This window comes from Carlito syrichta, unplaced genomic scaffold (genome assembly GCF_000164805.1).
Source record: "Carlito syrichta isolate Samal-C Ts95f unplaced genomic scaffold, Tarsius_syrichta-2.0.1 Scaffold308192, whole genome shotgun sequence".
Lineage (NCBI taxonomy): Eukaryota > Metazoa > Chordata > Mammalia > Primates > Tarsiidae > Carlito > Carlito syrichta.
This window is the reverse complement of record NW_007252288.1, coordinates 200,391-220,866: the sequence shown is the minus strand read 5'-3', so window position 1 is coordinate 220,866 and position 20,476 is coordinate 200,391. Positions and strand designations below refer to the sequence as shown.

Here is a 20,476-nt window from a genome sequence, read left to right as displayed (position 1 = left end):
CGTGACCCACCAACTCAGCCCTCTGTTTTTAAATACCTAAAAACTTGTCTCTCAATTTAATTTGGAGTCAAGCCTAGAGAATGTGAAGGAATGCGGGGAAACCATATGCGGAGAAGGCTAGGACTTGAGTTAGAATGTGTCTTTCTGTTCTTCACAAACAGAAATCTAAATACCACAACATGTTGTTTCCAGTAACTGAAGCAGATTCTGTGGTGAATCTTCACTTGTTCTTTCACTGTGTCCATTGTTGGTTTCTCTTCCTACATATAACCTTTTGAGGCTGATGTTTATCATAGCTTGGTGCTGGGCTCTGAGTTTTTTTTTTTTGAGTAGGTGTTTCACTCTGTCATCCCTGCTGGAGTGCAGTGGCACAGTCAGCTACCACAGTCTTAACTTGCTGGGCTCAGGTGACCCTTCTGCCTCAACCTTCCAAGTAAATGGAAGCACCGGCACATGCCATCATGCCGGGCTAATTTTTTTTTTTTGTAAAAAATAAGGTCTCGCCAAAGTTGCCCAAGGCCAGTCTCGGACCCCTGGACTCAGGCCATCCTCTTGCCTCCGCCTCCCTAAGTGCTGGGATGATAGGTGTGAGCCGCCACACCTGGCTTCTGAGTTCTTTTTATAACTCTCTTTCTAGGTTATCTGACACTTTCCTGTAACTTTAAGTTCTTTCTGTATCCTAACGATGGCCAATATTGGTCATATTATATTATATTGGTCATATTACTCGACTAAACTACCCCCTTGACTTTCATTCACATAAATCCAACAGCCAGTTGATATCATTGCCTAAATGTCCTATATACCTCTCCAATTTAACACATCTAAAATCTAGTCTTTATCTGGTGCTTACCTCCCTAATATTTTCTTGTCTCTCAGTCTTCACAGCTCTGTAAATGACACTAACTTGCTGCACAAACAAAAATACTGGAAATTATCCTTGAATTCTTCCTCTTGATACAAGCTATCACAAAGTCCTGTTATGTCTGCCTCTAAAATAGAAGCCAACCCTATTTTCTCCATTCATTGCCCTAGTTCAAGTGCCATCATTTCTCCCTTCATTTCCCACAATTGCCTCCTCGTCCTTTAATGTTTCCTTGTGTCCTCATATTTCATTACTTCACCCAGCAGCCAGACTCGCCTGCCTTACTTGGCTTCGTCTGTGATTTTCCACAGCCAATAGAAATACACTTAAGTGCCTTATCATGGTCTATAATGCCTGCACAGGCATTCACACCTGCATAACTATGCCTTTCTTTTCCTTCGTACTCGTGTCTGGTTAAATGAGGGCATGTGGGGGTGAAGGACAGTGGATCCTAGCAAGTCAATGGAGTGTTAGAATGGGAGCACTAAGGTAGCCAGCTGGGTGGAGGAGATATGTTGGCAGAGAGCAGGATGCTTGCAATTGAGATTATGAAGTGAATGGCTGAGGAAGGGTGGAGGGCAAGTTGAGGAATAAAGAAACCAAGGTCCTGGAAGGATCATTGCTGTGGCTATTGAAATTACAACAATTATGGCATGGATAAGGTATGAGAGTGTGAGGGCATGAGGGAAACTTTAAACCTTATATTATAATAATGACATGGGTTTTGATCTTTAGTTTTAAAACCATTTGAATACACATTATCTCTTTTAATATTTTCATATACTTTGTGAAGCAGGACTTCATGCGGAAAGACAATTAACATTTGTTCAGTTTATTCTCTGGACCAGGAAGTGAGCTAATTTTTTCACGTTACATCTTTTAATCCTGAGCCTACCCATCTGTTTGACAGCTTTTGTTCTCCTAGTTACGTTCTTGGAATTAATAGCCTCCCTTCACTGATTAATCATGCTAATGAAGAAGTTTTCCTTTCCTGAAGACTGACTGACTTCTCGAACTTTTGTGAATTAGTGGGATAGTAATTAAAACAATGTCAGTGCTTTTGGGGAGACCATGTTTGGGAAATGGAACGGTAGAGGTCAGATAGACTGGAACCAAGAGGATAAAATGAGAGTGTTATGTTCCCTTGGCTACAGGAGAATAAGAGAGGAGGTGAGAAATCAAACAAGAATTAAGAGCAGATCTCTCACTGCCATGCACCTCAGGAGCTGTATAAGAAAAAGCTGATAATTTGTGCATTTAGACAATCCTTCCTGAGTTCTGAATCCCTCTGAAATACCCCCTACCCAGAACAGAGCCATTCCACCCTCTGGAGAGCATTCACCAATTATCAAGCATCTATTATACGCAGGCACTGAGCCAAACACTCTCACGGTGTCTTTCAATGATGGCTCTGCTGATCTACAGCCATCATGGATGTCATTATGAGAAGTATGTTCTCATCCTTTCTTCCCCTTGCCCTTTATTGAAGCCTGAATACTCCCCACCTGTGCACACAGCAATCACCATTTACTTTACCGAAGCAAGACAAGAGACCAGATATTTGGGAGTTTAGGGGATTTTTCATGAGCTTTCTTTCACATGCGACATAGCTATTTATCTGTAAAGGAAAACTCAAAGTCGTACATGTGAATTCAGTGAAGTCAAGTGACAGTAATTCAGGGAGGTCAGTGCTCCCACTTTGTATGCAGTGGAGTGTGTCTGGGGCCTCTTGAGGGGATAAAGACCCTACCCGCATTTATTTGAGATAGTGGAATGTCCAAGTGGAAAGTTCAGAAGCTTTGGGTTTAATTCCTAGTGCTGGTGCTTGTTAACTGTTTGACCTCAGACACCTTATTCCATCCATTTATATCTGAGCTCCACCCATGCCCAGAATGAAGATAGTGATAATATCTGTCTTATTGTGTTTAGGCTTTTTTTTTTTTTTTTTTTTTTTTTGAGTTGGAGTCTCACTCTGTCGCCCAGACTGGAGTGCAGTGGCCGCTCTCGGCCACCGCAGCCTCGACCTGCTGGGCTCCGGTGATCCTTTCGCTTCAGCCTTCCAAGTAACTGGAACTACAGGCGTGCGCTACCACACCCGGCTGATTTTTTGATTTATTGTAGAGATGAGGTCTCGCTGCCCAGGCGGGTCTCGAACCCTCGGGCTCAAGCAATCCACTCACCTCAGCCTCCCAAAGGCGTGGGATTACAGGCTGAGCCACCGAGCCCAGCTTGTTTAGGCTTAATGAGTTGCTTTATATTTTGTGCTGACACATAGTAGTTACTCAATAAATAATAACTAATATTTTAAGGTCAAAAGCACCAGCAAATGGATATTATATTATCCAATTTGCGCTTGTGAGATAAATGAAGATTTATTATCCTATTAAATGCTCAAAACTGACCATATCAAGTGCTATTTTTAAACTACTTTGTATGCATTAATGCTTCCTTCCTTTAAGGGGGAAAAAAACAAGCAGCAAGATTATCCTACTGTTGTTATTTAACTTTTGGTAGCAAAGAAGTCTTTTGAAGCTAGCAAATAGCTCTCCCTCAAACTAAGGCAGCAGCTGCCCTTCCCTCTGGTTCAGTGAGGGAATCATGGACCAGATGAATCAAAAGAAAGCCCACCAAGTCTCAAAGCCTAGGTTACTGGGGCATCCCAGAATCAGGTCAGAACAATGAAAAAAAACCAAACTGTTAGAGGCTGAAAAGAGGCCATTTTGGTTATATTAGAACAGTCACTTAGAAAAGGCTTAAAAACTTGTATTATTATTATTATTTTGTAGCTGAGTTGAGTTAAACGTAAAAACTACTTGAATTCCAAAGTGTACATTTTTCCTATTCCCCCTACCCTTTAGCTTTTCCTCTCCTAGCATGGCCTTGCCCAATTGGCCAGTCTTATCTAGTAGCCATTGCTGGTGCTGAAGAAGAAACAGCCAGAAAGCCAGACCACCTAATGATTAGGAAAGTGGAACAAGACCGGCAGGCACTTGAAAGCTTGGAGTGGGCATTGCTCACCTCCTCTCCATCTGTGAATACAAGGACATTGGACTGTTATAGCCCAGGGCTCGGGAATAAAAGTTTGCTACAATTATGTTTTCCCTTCCATTCATATATTGTCATTGTCTGCCCCTTCCTCTAAAATATCTGTGAAAGAACATATTGCAAATTCCAAAATGTTATCTAAAATGTCAACATGACCAGGAGACTTTGTGTCACATCAGTGATCGTGTATCAAAAATTGTTCATGTAAATCTCGAGTCATGCTAAAACTGCATGTAGGCTTCAAACTCTGAGTGGGTGAAAGGCTATGAATTTTGGGTATAACATGGGGATGAGTTTGTGTTGCATTGAGTGGGTTTTTATGGCAATGATGTCAATCTGTCTCCCTATAATCTGGTTATAGAAATTAAACACTTTCTTTTTTTCCAGACTCTGTCTCTCATATTTTAATTGGCCATGAGGGATAGCAGCTGATTTGTTGGATCAGGGTGTAACAAAACTGCACCACAAAACAGCTAGAATCTATTTCAAATGAAGAAGAGAGGATGCCTAATAAGCTTGCCATGCCCTCTCTTTCTCTGTATGTAAACTTCTTCTGATTTACAATCATGTTTTTAAAATAAATTGGAGCGCATAAGCAGATAAAATGAAAATCAGAAAAGTTTAGACTAGAAATTTATTTTCTGGACCAGGCACTGTGGTTTATACCTGTAATGCCAGCACCCTGGGGGGCCAAGGAAGATCTCTTGAGCCCAGGAGACCAGCCTAGGCAACACAGCAAAATCTCATCTCTAAAATAAATAAATTAAATTAAATTAATATTCTAAAAATATTTTTCAAAGTTTTGGTTTTTTTTTCTCGTTTATCTGGTCTGTCTCTTTTAGGACAAAAACAGAGAGGTCCAAGACACAAAGTGCTCCCGTGCGCCTTCTGGAAGGTATTGTTTATGCAATGATTGCCTATTTCAGCCCTTCAGGGTTGGGAGATGCGGTCTCCCACACCTATAGCATTATCCTGGGCTGAGTCACCTATGTCTAGAAGCAAAAGACAGGCCAGAGCAATGGCATTTTGTTTGTTTTGTTTTTGTTGTTCTCAATGTATGTATCTAAAACCTGAGCTTGTTTCTTTACCCTAGTGACTAAGCACATTAAGTACTTTCTGAAGCAAGTAGAACACAAGCAAACTCTTCTCTCTTTACATTCCAGCAGCATTTCTGAGCCTTCATTTTTTTGTGTAGGAGCCCTGAGAGTCCATCTATTCTAGATGGGTAAGAAAGTGTCATGTCAGGGAAGAGCACTGCCCAGCAGGGAAGGCTGTGGGTCCCACTTGTTGACCACAGTTCTATTGCAAAATCAATGTAGTTAGTTCATTTGTTTGACTAAGTGGAACCCAAGCAGAAATTTGGCTCAGGCCTTGGGGAGTTCACTGATTTACACAGATTTAATTTGGATGTGAACACTGTAGACATTACATCCATACGAACACCTGTTTTGTGGGTAAGTTATAGCAAGCGTTACAGAAGCACATAACTATTTAGCATACATTATTAATGCTTAGCCATGTATACATTTTACCCAAATACTCAAATATTTTGCAAACATGATGGTCTCTTTGGCAGAATCTGGTCTTTTTAAAACACTTTTCCTCCCCATTCAGAAATTGACTGACCTTTTCTCTAGTTCCTCAGAGTCCTACCCATTCCTTCATTCAACATCATTAAAGTAATCGACTTCTGTGAAATCCTTGAAATAGTTTATTTTTGCCCTGAGCATCACAACTTTCTCTTAACAAAGGGAATTTGAGTCAGTATGGACTTGCGTTGTTACATCAATTAACTTTTAAAACATACATAACTCTGGAGGGGCAGAGACTCTGGATTTGTGGAGGCTGTAAAATGAGTGGAACAGGCAGCTTCTTGGAGGGAAGCCAAGTGTCCTGCTTTGTCTGTTCCAAAGCAGTTCTATTGTACTGCTGCCTGGTTGTGGTTTAGCTGCTCCCGGGATGGAAGTTAGTTAAGCTCAGCAACACAGAGAGAGAATGAGGAAGGGCTGGAAATGGAGGAAGGCACAAAAGGAGACTGACTGACTGTGGGTAGGCAGCAAGTTCAACACAAGAATAATTTGTTCCTTTCCCAAAAGAAGCAAAAAAAAAATTTCTTCTGGTAATAATGAATTTTGTTGTATTGATGAACATCTATGGGTGTGAGGAGATGGAACATGTGGGCTGTAACCAGGGGAACCGAGTGGGCAGTAGTTCAGGAAGCGTGATACATTTATGGCAAGAACTGCTAGAAAGGATTCAGCTGTACACTTCGGCCTCCTTCTTCCACAATAGCACCTGATGCTGTGATTGATGGTCAGCTCACCTGTGTGTCAGGGAGAAGCTAGTTGGCTGGCATTTGAAGAATCTAGTCTCATTCACATCTGCTCATCAAGAAAGGGGAAAAGCAAGAAAAACAAAGAAAATACAAGAAAAGTAGGACATGCTAAAAAATTGTCTTTATTATTGTTTTCATTAATACGTAATAATTGTTTATGTAAAACAAATTTATGGGGTACAATGTGATATCTTGATACATGCATACAACATATAATAATAATCAAATCAGGATAATTAGTATATTATACTTATCACTCATATATTTATCATTTCTTTGTTTTGGGAGCTATCAAAATCTTCTCTTCTAGTTATTTGAAAGGATACAATCAACTATTGTGAACTATAGTCACCCTACAGTGCTGTAGAACACTGGAACTTATCCTTCCTAGCTGTGTGTAATTTTGCCAATCTCTCCCTATTTCTCTTCTTCCCAGCCTCTAGGAACCACTATCCTACTGTCTACTACTATGAGACCAACTTTTTTAGCTTCCACATATGAGTGAGAACGTTTGGTATTTATCATTCTGTGCCTGGCTTATTTCACTTAACATAGTATCCTCCAAACTCTTCCATGTTACCATGAATGATAGGAGTTTATTCTTTTTTATGTCTGGATAGTATTCCATTGTATATATACAATTTCTCTACCCATTCATTCACTAATGGACACTTAAGTTAATTCCACATCTTGGCTATTGGGGATAGGACTGCAATGAATGTGGAAGTGCAGGTATCTCTTTGACATACTGATTTCCTTTCATTTGGATATACTGATTTCCTTTGACACACTAATTTCCTTTCCTTTCCAACCATAGACTTGTTGAAATGTATGATACTCCTATTTTCTTTCTTTCTTTTTTTGAGTTGGAGTCTCACTCTGTTGTCCAGGCTGGAGTGTGGTAGCATGTGCCACCACAACCTCAATCTACTGGGCTCGGGAGATCCTTCTGCCTCAGCCTTCCAAGTAGCCGGAACCACAGGCATGCACCACCATGCTTGGCTAACTTTTTTTTTTTTAATTTATTGTAGAGATGAGGTCTCACCAAGTTGCCCAGACTGGTCTCGAACCTGCGGGCTCAGGCAAACCTCTCACCTCAGTTTCCCAAAGTTCTGGGATTATAGGCATGAGTCACCCCACCTGGTCAATAGTCCTATTTTCAATTCTGTAAGGACACTCCTTACTGTTTTCCATAATGGTTATATTAACTGATATTCCCCTCAACAGTATTCCAGAGTTCCCCTTTCTCTGCAACCATGCCAGCTTATGTTATCTTCCATCTTTTTGACAATAGCCATTCTAACTGTGGTGAGATGATATCTCATTATAGTTTTGATTTGTATTTCCCTGATTAGTAATGTTGAACATTTTTAATTAAGTTTACTTTTAAACATGTACAATTACAATGCACATTACAAGAATCTTAGATATTCCTAAGTCTTGTTTCAACTATTAACTCTTCAGTCCTTTGGAACCTCGGACAACCTTCAAGCAAAACCCCAGCTGCTCTGGGTTATTTCCTAATGCCTGGATCACCCTATCATTGGCTGATGGATATGTAAAAGAAAAGTTTCTTCCACTAAGTCTGCTCAGTGAAAAATAATTTCTGGTTAATAAAAATAATTAGCCAAGTATATCAGATTAGTTCAGCACATGAACTCATTTGCAGATTTGTAAGATCCTGAGTAAGGAGTCACCAAGTTATGGTCTATTCTATTAGGGTTCTCTGTAAAAAAAAATTAAGACCAAATATGATTAAATATATTCCTAAATTTTCATTAATTTATATACAGAAAGCTATTACATTAGCAATGTGTTCAAGTTAGCCAAACTTCTAGAGATCATAATTGAATTTTATGTCCATGAATCACTCTGTGGTTTCCCATTTATTTTAATTTTGTGATGCATTAATGTTCTTAAAGCTAGAATATGTAACAAGGGCTCTTCAGAATTATCTCCCAAAGATTAGTTTGGTTAATACTAATAAAGACTGATGATGGTTGGAAGATACACAATTTCTCAACTGGCAGACTCCATATTGTACAATTTTATGTTGACATTTGAACTTTTATGTCTTAGTACAGCTACAAATGCCAGTAAATGAGTCTGAAATACAAGAAAGATTCTGTTTGTTAATATTCTTAGCAAGCTTTTTTAAAAAACATAATGTTGAGAGTAGCAGGAAGACCTTAAAAAGCAGATCATTTGGAATTGATGACTTTTATTACTGTCTGTCCCCTCACCAAAACAATTAAATGTTCTTCTTTTCCAGGAAACAGATGTCAAGCTTTACATAAAGTGCATTTATAATTTTTAGTGCTTTGTCTTATTTTACTACTTATTAAACAGAAATACTCTCATAAGAGTCCTTACATTTTTTTTTACCACAGTAAAAACAAATTTATTAAGACATTTACAAGAGGAATAGTTAACCAGGTAGGGTGGCACACAACTGTAACCCTTGCACTCTGGGAGGCTGAGCCAGGAGGATTACTTAAGCCCAGGAGTTCAAGAAGGCCCTGTCTCTACATAAAAAAATTTAAAAGTAACCAGGCCTGGTGACACATGCCTCTAGTCCCAGCTACTCAGGAGGCTGAGGCGGGAGGATTGCCTAAACCCAGGAGGTGGAAGCTACAATGAGCAATGAGGCTGCCACCGCACTTCAGCCTGGGAGACAGAGTGAGACCCTGACTCAAAAGAAAAAAATGAAGGAATTAGTTCAGGTTATTCGGGGGACTGGCTGGCGGGGTAAAAACCCAGATCAGTCGATGCTGAGGCGAAGTCTCAAGTCATGTTGAGGCCATATGGAGGTCTTTCTCACACAGAGAGGAGTTCTTATTGCAATACAAATGGACATATTTTACTTTAAACTTCACATACTTTACTTATATTTCAAGTAAGAAATCATGACCTTTAAGTTTGTCTACCACTAGTTGACAACCTTCAGTAGATGAGACATTGCTGTTATAATTAGTACTAAAATGGGCATGGAAAATCAACTCTCCTGTTTCTCTGTAACCTGTATTGCAGTTTCTGTTAGGTCTCAAAAATTTCTGTGGTCTATTCCAAACTTAGCATGCCCCAGCAATGATGTATTTTATAATAAGTTTCAAAATAAACCATGAAATCAAGATTGCTCTTTTTGTCGTAAAGTCCATGTCTTGAATGACAGCAGTGGCACAAGCCTGTAATCCCAGCACTTCGGGAGGTTGAGGCAAGAGGATTGCCTGAGACCAGGGGTTCAAGACCAGCCTGGGCAACTTGGTGAGACCTCGTCTCTACAATAAACCAAAATATTAGCTGGGCATGGTAGCTTGCGCCTGTAATTCCAGCCACTTGGAAGACTGAGGCGGAAGGATCTCCTGAGCCCTGCAGGTTGAGGCTGCAGTGACTGTGAGCATTCCACCGCACTCCAGCCTAGGCAACAGAGTGAGACTCCAACTAAAAAAAAAAAAGTCCATGTCTTTTCTACCACGGTTGCAAGAGGAGAGGAGATTATGGATAATAAGTAGTCAAATAATACTTTAATACTTTATTAATATTAACCAAATTAATCTTTGGGAGATAATTCTGAAAAGCCCATTATATGTTAAAGTTGCAGCTTTGATATATTAACAAAATTAAAAGAAATGGGAAACTGAAGAATGATCCACAAAAATTCAGTTGTGACTCTCTAGAAGTTTGACAAATCTGAAGAGTGGGTGATCTTGAACATATTGCTCACACAGCAGGTTTCTATATATTGAGCAGTGAACATATAGAAGTATATTTAATTATATTAGGTCTTCTTCCCACAGAAAATAATTAAGTCATCATTTCCTACCTCCCATTTATGACATTGTATATGCGATTATCCATAAGTGTCCATGAGTTTCATATGCTTTGGAATTTTCAAAGAGTTTATTAAGAATAAGTTGAAGAGTTAGACGGTTGTACTGGGATAACTCAGTGTATCCTAAGTTTTGTTTTGTTTTTTTTTGAGTTGGAGACTCACTCTGTCGCCCAGACTGGAGTGCAGTGACCGCTCCCGGCCGCCACAGCCTGGACCTGCTGGGCTCCGGCGATCCTTCCACCTCAGCCTTCCAAGTAGCTGGAACTACAGGCACGCACTACCACACCCGGCTAAATTTTTGATTTATTGTAGAGATGAGGTCTCGCCAAGTTGCCCAGGTGGATCTCGAACCCGCAGGCTCAGGCGATCCACTCACCTCAGCCTCCCAAAGTGTGGGATTACAGGCTGAGCCACCAAGCCCGGCTATCCTAAGTTTTGATTCTGCAAATTTATATATTAGAAAAGGAAATAAGTGTCTCGTGCTGCAAGTCAAACTTGCTGTTCTTGTGCTCCACAACAGAGTATGCATAGTATGGTTGTTTTTCTGCACTGTGTTATACTTTCATTTCAAAGATGTGCTTCAATCATTTTTATTGGTTAATTTTCAGATTATGATTCCCATCATAAGGTCCAAGAAAGAGGGTTTCGGTATCCTTTTTTTTTTTTTAATTTTATTTTAAAGATGTGGGGTACAATTCAGGTTTAGGAATACAAGTGGTCATCATGCAGGTAAAGTTTGGGCTTCCCTTTGATTCCCACTTTGCCTGATTTGAGATCAGGTACTCTTATTGATGGTGTGTCCCCTGCTTCCCCTACCCTGGCTGTATCCTGCTACTGCCAATCCCTTTCTTGGAGTATTATGGTAAATGTTCAGGGTTCGCTTATGAGTAAGAACTTGTGGTACTTTGTTCTTTGTTTCTGTGATAGATCACTGTGTATTATAGATAGACTCTAAATCCATTCAAGTTGTTGCAAAGTCCATATGTTTGTCCTTCTTTATGACTGCATAATATTCCATTGTGTATATGTACCACATTTTTTTAATCCAGTCCAGTTTCGATGGGCAGCACAGTTGGTTCCATGTTTTTGCTATTGTGAATAGTGTTACAATAAATGTGCATGTGCAGGTATTTTTTTGTAGAATGATTTGGGTTCCTCCGAGTGTATTCCCAGTAGAGGGATTCTGTTTCCCATAAATGACAAATTAAATTCAGGCTAAATTCCTGCTGGCAACAATTAATAATACTGCATCACACACACACACACACACACACACGCACACATATATATTTTTTATTTGGAGTTTCACTGCATCGCCCAGGCTGGAGTGCAGTGGCACACCCCAGCGTCGACCTGCTAGGCTCTGGCAATCCTTCCGCCTCAGCCTTCCAAGTAGCTGGAACTACAGGCACAGGCTACTGCCTGATTAATTTTATTTTGTTCATTGTAGAGATGAGGTCTCACTATGTTGCCCAGGCTGGTCTTGAACCCTGAGGCTCAGGCAGTCCTCTTGCCTTGGCCTCCCAAAGTGCTGGGATTACAGGCTTGAGCCACCACACTCAGCCTTAAAAATATTCTTAAAATAATAAAATATTTGTCAAAATCCTAAGAGGCATCCATGGCTTTACTAAGCTATGTTCTGGCCATGTGGCTTCTTGAGCTATGGTCACCATGTTTCCTAGCTTTGTCCCCCTCCCCTACTTTGGGGAGGTGAATTTCCTCTCTCTCCGATTTACTTTCTAAATAAACTCTATCTTCTGATTTAAAAAATAATAATAATAAGAGGTTACCAATCTGAAACCTAAGTACTGTGAGAAATCAGAGAAATAAGTGGAGCACTGAAGCTTCTTCAGCCTTGATGACAATTGCCAAACCCAATAAATTTGGATTTATAGGATTAGACAGGCAAAAATTAAGGTGAACATCCAAGGTGGTAAGTTGACTATGAGACAAGCCCCACATCTAGCTGAGTGTCAGAAGATTACATCTTATGGTAAAAAATAATCCAGAAACAAGCCCTCTACTCCCCCATTCCCCTCACACACATACATATGTACTTTTCAGGAGACCATAGGGAGGGTTCTTATGGCACTGAGTAAACAGGAAAAAGATATAAGGAGGCAGAAAAAAATCCCTGTCTTAGCATCTGCTTAACATCTCGGAGGACCACAACTGACTAATATCTGCAGAATGGTGCTTTTAATTAGCAAGAACTATGCAAATTCAATAAACAAGTTTGCAGGCACTGAGATTTCTGACTCGTAAATAAGCAGCCTCATACAAACAGCGCAATCCAACTTTTTATTTCTATTTGAATCCATTGTCTCATATAAACACAGAGACATAGAGATTAGTATTTCCATCCCAAATAAGTCCATGAATAGAACAACTGAGTCTTCAAAGTGTTGTTTATTTTGCATTCTATTTTATTTTTTTGAATTGAGATCTCACTCTGTCACCCAGAGAGGAGTGCAGTGGCACAATCATGGCTCAGCCTTGAACTCTTGGGTTCAAGCAGTCCTCCCTCCTCAGCTTCCTGAGTATCTGGGACTAAAATCTCATGTCACCACATCCAGCTAGTTTTCTTCTTATTGTTATTTTTTATAGAGATGAGGTCTCACTATGTTGCCCAAGCTGGTCTCTAACTCCTGGGCTCAAGCAATCCTCCTGCCTCAGCGTCACAAAGTGCTGGGATTGTAGGTGATCTAGTTTATTTGCATACTAAACTACATTTTTTCCTTAATTTATTCATTTCTACATTAGGTATAGATTCTTTTTAAGATCAGTGTATAAAAGACCCAATGAATCTTGATTTGTTAAAGTCTCTTAAGATAAAGACACCTAAATAAATGGTCTGTCAATTTAGGTATGTCACTAAACCGTAGAAGTCAGAAGATGTAGAGAATTGACTGATTGCAGCAAGTAGTTTGAAACTTTTTGTATCCATATTTTGCATTTATGTTTCAAATATTTACCAAACCAATGCCAAATGAAAATGATTTTTGCATAAACTGCAAATTGCAAGTTTCAAGAAGCAAGGAAAATGCATTCAAATTTATTTCATTTAAAAATAGTCATGCCTTGGTGTTTACATAATGTATCTTCTTATAACTTTTAAATAAAACAATAGTCAATGTGCTTTTAAAATAGCTTATTTTAAATTGCTAGAGCATTTTCCTAAAATTAAACACTGTGTCTTTGGTTTATCTCTAGCTTAATTACTTCAGGAAGTATTCAATCCAAATTTAAATTAACAAATTTCATTGCTTGGGGCAAATATCCGTTAAAATGGTCAAACTATAAAACGAAACATTTTGATTATGTATAAAGAAAGCACATCTGATTATCTGCACTACTTTATGTCACATTTGGAACAGTGGTGGGTTAGATAAAGTGCATTGTTAAGAATCAAACCTTTTGAGAAGTTTCTGTTCTTGTCTCTTGCCCACTTTTTAATGGAGCTGTTTGTTTTTTTTCCTTTCAGGCATGTTTGAGTTCTTTGTAGATTCTGGATGTTACGCCTTTCTCAGATATACAGTTGGCAAATATTTTTTCCCATTCCGTGGGTTGTACCCCACTCTCTTGATGGTTTCTTTTGCTTTGCAGAAGCTTTTCAGTTTGATAAGGTCCCACTTATCTCTTATGGCATGGGCTTTTGGGGTTTTGATCAGGAGAAATATGGGCAGCCAACAGACACATGAAAAAGTGTTCAGCCTCACTAATCATGAGAAATGCAAATCAAAACCACATTGAGATACCATCTAACCCCAATAAGAATGACCATCATTAATAACTCAAAAAACAACAGATGCTGGAGAGGAAGCGGAGAAAAGAGAACACTTCTACACTGCTGGTGGGAATGCAAACTAGTTCAACCTCTATGGAAAACAGTGCAGCAATTTCTGAGAGAACTAGACATTGACCTTCTATATGACCCAGCAATTCCCCTACTGGGAATATACCCAGAGAAATTCATGTCATTTTACAAAAATGCTACCTGCACACGCATGTTTATTGCAGCAGTATTCAAAATAGCAAAAACAGGGAACCAACCAGGTTGCTCATCAAAACTGGACTAGATTTTAAAAATGTGGTAAATATACATGATGGAATATTACACAGTCATAAAGAAGGCCAACTTGGATGGATTTAGAGTCTATAATACTCAGTGATCTATCACAGAAACAAAGAACTGAGTACTACATGTTCTCACTCATAAGTGGACCCTGAACATTTACCATAATACTAAAAGAAAGGAATTGACAGTAGCGGAATACTGTTGGGGTGGAGGGGACACAACATCAACAAGGGGACCTGATCTCAAACCAGGCAAAGTGGGGACAAAAGGGAGCCGCAGACTTTAACTGTATTATGACTACTTGTATTTCTAATCCTGAATTGTACCCCATATCTTTTTCTTTTCTTTTTTTTTTAAAGATGAGCTCCGAGTTTGGAGCCCATCTTTTATTATTCCTCATGCCTATCATTCCAGAGTCTGTGACTTCCCGGAAGGCCCCATCACAGGTCACTTGGTGGTGGGTATCATCTGGGAGACCACTAGTCCTCGATAGTTCCAGAAACTGTGCTAGTCAGGCCAGGGTTGGGTTCAGGACTGAAAAAGCACCTGGCTGTGGCCTTGCGTGTTCCCATACTGGGGGTGTGGCTGCCCGGTCATGGCCTGTCTCCTTGGCCATGGAGGCGGAGGCCGCAGGAGACACAACTGGGCACAGCACCTCCTGGTCAGTCTCACTGGAGCTGGGCCTGCCATGGCGTGCATGTTCAAGCTGGGCCCCGAGGGTTCCTCCTCCATCCTTGACTGGGCTTGGTTTCTTCTTCGTGTGGCTCCAGAGGCTTACAAATCGCTATGATCACACCACTGTACTCCAACCTGGACAATAGAGGAAAACTGTATCTCTAAAATAATACTAATAAATTAGTTAATTAAATAAAAATAAAGAAGTTGGGTTGATTTGTAGTTATAGAGGCAGAAAGCAGGGAAGACTCAGAAATAGATATTGGGCTCAACCACCCATTTAATCTATAAGTCAGAAAAAAGGTAGACAAGCAAACAGGGAAGAAAATGAGCAGGTGGGTTGTAGAAAGGAAAGTGAGTTGATCAGAGAAATAAGAATTGGAGAGAAGATGAGAATGCTGGTAGCAGAGTCAGCGAGATGAAGTTTTGCACAAACACGAGCTGTGACATTATGTGTACTGTTGGATCAAGGATAAGATTTTTGCCTCTCACCCAGATTTGATTCTTTTATTTTTTTTTGAGTTAGAGTTTCACTCTATCGCCCAGACTGGAGTACAGTGGCACACTCACGGCCACCACAGCCTTGACCTGCTGGCCTCAAGTGATCCTTTTGCCTCAGCCTACCAAGTAGCTGGAACTACAGGCATGTGCCACCACGTCTGGCTATTTTAAAAAATTTATTGTAGAGATAAGGTCTCGCCAAGTTTCCTGGGCTGGTCTCAAACCCGTGAGCTCAGGCAATCCTCTCACTTCAACCTCACAAAGTGCTGGGATAATAGGTGTGAGCCACGGTGCCTGACCATTATCCATCATTCTTAACAATTTGTCAGCCTATCCAGGACATGGCATCCTAAATGAATCCAATAATATGTAAACTGAACACAATAATTGGTATATGAAAGACTTCAGATGGAAATAGAGTTAGGCTGTTAATTCAATTTTGTCCAAGACATTAAGCATTCAAATGTTTCTTCTGCTTATATTTAAATATTCTGTGAGTCATTATTTGTTTTTTAGACGAGCTTCATGCGATAAAAGAAGTAAGATAAAGTTATCATAATGAACCTCTAGGTATCTGCAGACACATGAAACCTCTGTTGGAGACATAGTTAACCTTGGGAAGCCTCCTTCTGGTCCTGGAAAGTGTTGTCATCACAGCAGGAGAGAAATGGAAACATATGGGCAGGTGAAGCTTCTTAAGTAAGGTCAGTTCAAGACCTCTAACTTCTGTTCCCTTGTTCCCCAAATTCCTAGAATTCTGTTTTGTCTTCTTCCCTGAAATGTTTCATGGCTACCCCCAAACCATCTTTTGAATCTCAGAGCTCTTTGTGCACACGTTTGTTTACTTATTTGTTCACTTATGTAATACTTACTGTGTAGCAAAATTGTGTTAGCCCCTGACTCTGACTTCAAGAAGTGGCTCATAATGTACATTTACGGCTATCTCCATAAATTAATCGGTCATCATTTTCTGCACGGTATCTGTTCTCTGCCAGATGTAAGAATCAGAATGATTCCCATGAATGTTAGTTAATCCAGATGAATCTCAAATAGATAAACTGGGAACATGTGGAGGATTTAGCTTGGCTCTTAATGCGTGAAGAGAGGGAACCCAAAGGTCTTTGAACACTTTACCCTCGGTTCTTGTTTACTAGACTGGTCTGTTATGGAAAAAGATGGTGTCATCATGGTCTCAAGCCTCCTTCTCTCCTATGCAATTCTCCCTTTACCCATCAGCTTCCTACTTGGAAGTCAAGGCCTAGCTTAGCCCAGTCTGACACTCTCCTTTCAAGAGAGAGGAGTAAGCTGTGTTTGCCAAAAATCAAGTGAGAACTGTAAACCCATTTCCATCACCTGTACACTCTTGCTGGATATGGCAGATGGAATGCCATGCTCTGCTTCCATACAAGTGGTTGTAAAAAAAGGACTACATAAGAGGAGAGTATCCCCAAAAGGCCAGAATTATCTATTGCAGGGTGGGGCCATTGTAGTACAGGCTTCCTCCTGTTGGGTAAATGTTCTAGGAACCCGTTAGCATCAGTACCATCTAGCATTGTTGTGAGTGGCTGTGTTCAGCTTCAGTAATTTTTGGGGGGAGTGGCAAACAGATGACTGCTTCTTTCACAATGTACCTCCGCACATGGCACTAAGTGTTCAGCAATTTTTGACTAAAATGGCGTGACCCCCATGCTCCACACTCCCTGTTCATCTGATTTCGTCATGGGTGACTTGTTTTGTTTTTTCCCCCAAATGAAAAAAGTCCTCAAAGGGAAACATTTTGGTGATGTGGAAGATGTGAAACAAAAAATGGCAGAAACACTACAAGGTATCAAAATTGACGAGTTCAAAAACTGTTTTGAGCAATGGGAAAAGTGTCTCAGTAGGTGTATTACATCAAGTGGAGGGTCTTTGAAGGTGACTGAAGTGTAAACATGTAAAAATAAATACACAAGTTGTCATACATAAATTCTGGGATTTTTTTCCCCTCATATTTAGCATTGTGTTGAAATTTCAGGCCAAAATAATATAAATGAATCAACTCATAAAAATTATTATTACTGTTCTTGCATCGATCTATACATTTGTAAGATGCATATTCTCACTGACCAGAAACTCAGACTAAAGTTAGTCCTCACACCTAGTGCTCTAAGCACACAACCAGAATCTAAACACATATCCAGACAACTCACCATGCTGCCACCAAGGAGACTGTTTTCCTTCCTTGCTTGATTCGTGCACTTTTAACACGTTTTCTTCTCCTCCACTGTCTTCAGTCATATTGCAATTCTTTTAGTTTACAAAGCTTTGGGTTCCCTGCATCCAACTTACTAACTTCCTATCTGTGGAGCATATCAATTCATAGTTAAATCAGATGGTGTAGGCAAGGTATTTTAATCTAAAGGAACAAGATGTAAACTATCATTTTTAACTGAGATGGCTGACACCGAAGTAACCTGAAAAAGTTAAAGACCACCTTCACATACATCCCTGACTCAGTTTGCCACTTTGCCTACTCTGCCAGGTGGTATCAAATAGCTCCTCAGCCAGAGTAAAATGAACTACCTAATGTTATCTCATTACATTTTTTCTACTTTTAAAAAATATGTGTTTAATTCACAAGCTGTACATTCAAATATTCTCATTGAAAAAATATAGCCAGGTGTGTAATCCCAGAAATTTGGGAGATGGAGGCCAGAGGATTGCCTGAATTCAGGGATTCGAGACAAGCCTGGGCAACTTGGTGAGACCTCGTCTCTTCAATACATCAAAAAAGTTAGCCAGGCATGGTGGTGCATGCCTATAGTTCCATCTACTTGGAAGACTGAGGTGGAAGGATTGCCTGAGCCCAGCAGGTCGAGGCTGTGTGGCTGTGTGAGCATGCCTCTGCATTCCAGCCTGAGTGACAGAGGGACACTCCAACTCAAAAAGAAAAGAAAAGAAAAAATATAAAGTCCAAGTCACTTTCACCAATTCCACTCTGTTTTGTTACCTGCTACAGAAAAACTACCATTGGCATTTTGCCTTGTATCTTTTCAAACCATTTTCTATGCATTTGCATATATATATATACACATATTTTAAAATTTAGTTTTGTTTTTGTGGAATTTAGTTTTATTTACAAAAGTAAACTCATACTGTTTATTTAGCTTAGCAATATGTCTAAATTAGAATGTCTTGAAAATAATTTCTTATCTCCAAATATAGACTTTCCTTATTCTTTCCACTACTACATAATTATTTCATATGGCTGTGCCATAATTTATTCATCAGTTTTTCACTTTTCTCGATAATGCTGAACTGAATTTTTTTTTTTTTTTTTGAGTTGGAGTCTCACTCTGTCGTCCAGACTGGAGTGCAGTGGCCGCTCCCGGCCACCGCAGCCTCAACCTGCTGGGCTCCGGCAATCCTTCCGCCTCAGCCTTCCGAGTAGTCGGAATTACAGGTGCGCACTACCACGCCCGGCTGATTTTTGATTTATTGTGGAGATGAGGTCTCGTCAAGTTGCCCAGGCGGGTCTCGAACCCGCGGGCTCAGGTAATCCACTCACCTCAGCCTCCCAAAGGCACGGGATTACAGGCTGAGCCACCGAGCCCGGTTTATTTTGCCTTTCTAAAGTGGCAAAAAAGAATATTCCATGTTTGTTTTAATGTGCATTTCTTCATTACTGGCAGAGATAAATTTCTTTTCGCATTTTCCACTGTGCTTCTGTTTCCTGTCTTTGTCCTATGATCATTTGACTATTCAGTCATTTTTTTCCTATTACTTTGTAAAAGTTCTTTATCTAGTCTAAATACTACTCCTCTCTATGTTTTATGTACTACAAATATTTTCTCCTTGTCTGTTCTCTATTAATTTTATGTTGTAGAAATGTAGTAATTTGTATAGAGTTCAATTATGATTTTTTAATGTTATTTGCATTTTATACCTTGCTTAAAACATTCCTATCCCAGATTTATCTAACATCCCCTATTTTTTACTAATTCTTTAGCAGTTTTTAAATTTTATTGAACTCTTTTCACTTTTGTGCATAATGTGATTTAAATAGTTTACCATTTTTTCCCTAAATGAATATCCAGTTGACATTTAACCATTTATTGAATATTTCGTAATTTTCACCCTGATGTGAAGTGCTGTCTTTAACATTTACTAAACTTCAATGTATACATTGCTCAGTTTCTAAACTCTATATTTGGTTTAATCTTTCTATTTTTCTATTTATTGCAGGAATGTAATGTTTTGTTGTTGTTGTTGTTGTTGTATTGAGTTGGAGTCTCACTGTGTTGCCCAGACTGGAGTGCAGTGGCATGCTCCTGGCCACCTCAGCCTCGACCTGCTGGACTCCGGCAATCCTTCTGCCTCAGCCTTCCAAGTAGCCAGAACTACAGGCACGCGCTACCATGCCCGGCTAATTTTTTGATTTATTGTAGAGATGAGGTCTCGCCAAGTTGCCCAGGTGGGTTTTGAACCCGCGGGCTAGGCAATTCACTCGCCTCGGCCTCCCAAAGTGCTGGGATTACAGGCTGAGCCACGGAGCCCGGCCAAATGTAATGTTTTAATTACTATAACTTGAGTGTATACTTTCATACATGGAAGATCAAATCTCTTATTTTTAAAAAATAATTTTTGATTATTCTTTTATGTTTTATTTCCAGATGAATTTTACAATTAGTCTGTCAAAATCCATAATGTTTCATAATGGAATTTGTATTTGAGTTACTTTGAATTTATAGATACCACACTTTATAATATATACTTTATTTAACTAGATGTTAAAAGCAACATAAAATATAATTCCCATCAGGAAAAGAGAAACATTTTTTCTGCAATCTTGAAAACCAAAAGGTGGGTTTTAGATTGAATATACAAAGTAGTGAGGAATCTTAAAGAATACAAGGATGAAATGAAAGACTTGGTTTTAGAAAGATTTTGCTAATTGTTTCAGAAGTTACCTAAAAGAAGGACTAAGTTAGGGTGAGAGTTCTGATAGAAATAGTCTCACATAAGAATAGTTAGATTATGGCAATGGTCTGGCATCAGAGGATGGCAACCTGGGTAGGGTAGTGTCAAGGTGTCTGAAGGGGAAGAACGAATGTGAAACATTTCCAAGAAAGATATGGGCTAGAATCACATCCTTGTTTAATAATT

The 20,476-nt window shown here is 39.6% G+C and overlaps 1 pseudogene; it reads right to left on the bottom strand.

The window, feature by feature from the left end:
* LOC103267641 overlaps positions 1–17,608 on the bottom strand; it is a 139,485-nt pseudogene extending 121,877 nt beyond the window's left edge.
* Between the last annotated feature and the right edge of the window lie 2,868 nt (positions 17,609–20,476).